We start from the raw sequence: 2367 nt of genomic DNA on the forward strand, positions 1-2367 counted from the left end.
ATTAATTTTCCTATCTCAAAATTTTATCTGTAAATACAGACCAGAGCTAAGTGCCAAACTGAGCGACAAACCATTACAGACCAAAAGAATATTTTTTCCTATAACTCACAATAAAATGTAAACATGACTATAAATACTGCTCATCATGATGAGTGCTTAGGGATTCTTTATTACATGTGGGAGGAGCAGTCATCTTGATAAATGTCTAGAGTTGGACTCCATTTGAGAAGTACTTCTTGTTCCAGAAAAAAAAAATCTTCACATTGTTACCATTTTTTTGATCCTAAGTAACACTGTAAAGAGAGTATCTTACAATTTGTTCCATTCAAAATCTCCTCTGAGAGATTTTGAGCAACACATGCCATTGATCAAGAATTTCAACATTGCTCTTTCCAGCCAGCGCCGAGCAATGGGCATTTCTCGGGACAACTGGCACAAGCACCGCAAAACCGGGGGCAAGAGAAAGCCCTACCACAAGAAGTGGAAGTATGAGTTGGGGCGCCCGGCTGCCAACACCAAGATTGGCCCCCACCGCATCCACACAGTCTGTGTGCGGGGAGGTAAAAAGAAATACCGTACCTGAGGCTGGATGTAGGGAATTTCTCCCGGGGCTCAGAGTGTTATACTCGTAAAACAAGGATCATCGATGTTGTCTACAATGCATCTAATAATGAGTTGGTCCGTACCAAGACTCTAGTGAAGAATTGCATGGTGCTTATGGACAGCACACCGTACCGACAGTGGTACCAGTCCCATTACGCGCTGCCCCTGGGCCGCAAGAAGGGAGCCAAGCTGACTCCTGAGGAAGAAGAGATTTTAAACAAAAAATGATCTAAAAAAATTCAGAAGAAATATGATGAAAGGAAAAAGACTGCCAAAATCAGCAGTCTCCTGGAGGAGTTCCAGCAGGGCAAGCTTCTTGCGTGCATTGCTTCCAGGCTAGGACAGGGTGGCCGAGCAGATGGTTATGTACTAGAGGGCAAAGAGTTGGAGTTCTATCTTAGGAAAATCAAAGCCCAGAAAGGCAAATAAATCCTCGTTTTGTCTTCACCCGTGTAACAAAGGTATTTATTGTTCTGTTCAAAAAAAAAAAAAAGAATTTCAACATTACTTATAGTATCCATGGAGGACTTTTCATTTTGCAAAATGCATTTCCATTTCACAGATCTTTTTGAAGTACACAAAGCCTGTCTCAAACACAAAGTCAAGCAAACCATGACCTCCGTTCTCCAACTAGATCCTAGAAACTTAAAGTTTTATTTAAGTAAAGATCACTACCAAAGGAGGTGAACATGATTTGAATATTCTGTATAAAAGTTGGCCACGTATTATAAGTTGTTTCTTTTATAGGACCAATTTTCTGAGGCCTTTAAGGAAAAAATATTTGGCACTTATGAAATAAGACAAAGTTGCTATAAAGACAACATCCCAAGACTATTTGGAAATTTAGTTTCAACTATTTATCACATTATATATGTTGTTTCTCTCAGGCTAAAGGAATATAATATATTGTATGATCTCAATCACTTAAATACATGCATTTATATGTTAGAAAAATAATTGAGGAAATACCTCCCAATACTACCAAAGTTATTTATTTGTGCTAATCCTACAAACTTTTTTTTTTTGAGATGGAGTTTTGCTCTTGTTGCCCAGGCTGGAGTGCAGCGGTGCAATCTTGGCTCAACGCAATCTCTGCCTCCCAGGTTCAAGCGATTCTCCTGACTCAGCCTCCCAAGTAGCTGGGATTACAGTCATGCACCACCACACCCGGCTAATTTTATATTTGTAGTAGAGTCAAAGTTTCTCCATGTAGGTCAGGCTGGTCTCGAACTCCTGCCTCAGGTGATCCGCCCGCTTTGGCCTCCCAAAGTGCTGGGATTACAGGCGTGAGCAACCACGCCCCGCCTGATACTACAGACTTTTAAAAAATATATTTTTTGTATTCCAAGTTTATAATCAGATAATAACAAACATTAATAATAAGATTAAGAATCTGTCTTGCAAAATATGGCATAATAATTAAAAGCTAAGGCTTTAGAGATAGGCAAACCAAAATTTTAACTCTGTCTTTGCAAATTAATAGTTGTGTGATCTTCAGCAATTTACTTCACTTTTCTAACCTTCATTTTTGTTGTATTTTATTTTATTATTTTTATTATTTTGGGTTTTGAGACAGGGTCTCACTCTGTCTCCCAGTCTGGAGTACAGTGGCGTGATCTCGGCTCACCGCAACCTCCTCCTCCCAGGCTCAAGCGAGTCTCCTGCCTCAGCCTTCCTAGTAGCTGGAATTACGGACACCCATGACCATGCCTGGCTAATTTTTGTATTTTCAGTAGGGACAGGGTTTCACCATGTTGTCCAGGC

At 40.1% G+C, this 2367-nt stretch overlaps 1 pseudogene across 1 annotated transcript; it reads left to right on the top strand.

The window, feature by feature from the left end:
* Positions 1 to 332: 332 nt before the first annotated feature.
* On the top strand, positions 333 to 1096 carry LOC101017866 (annotated as a pseudogene). Its single transcript, XR_161533.5, has one exon. The product of XR_161533.5 is annotated as a 40S ribosomal protein S8 pseudogene (transcript).
* Positions 1097 to 2367: the final 1271 nt, after the last annotated feature.

This window comes from Papio anubis, chromosome 8 (genome assembly GCF_008728515.1).
Source record: "Papio anubis isolate 15944 chromosome 8, Panubis1.0, whole genome shotgun sequence".
In the NCBI taxonomy this organism is placed as follows: Eukaryota; Metazoa; Chordata; class Mammalia; order Primates; family Cercopithecidae; genus Papio; species Papio anubis.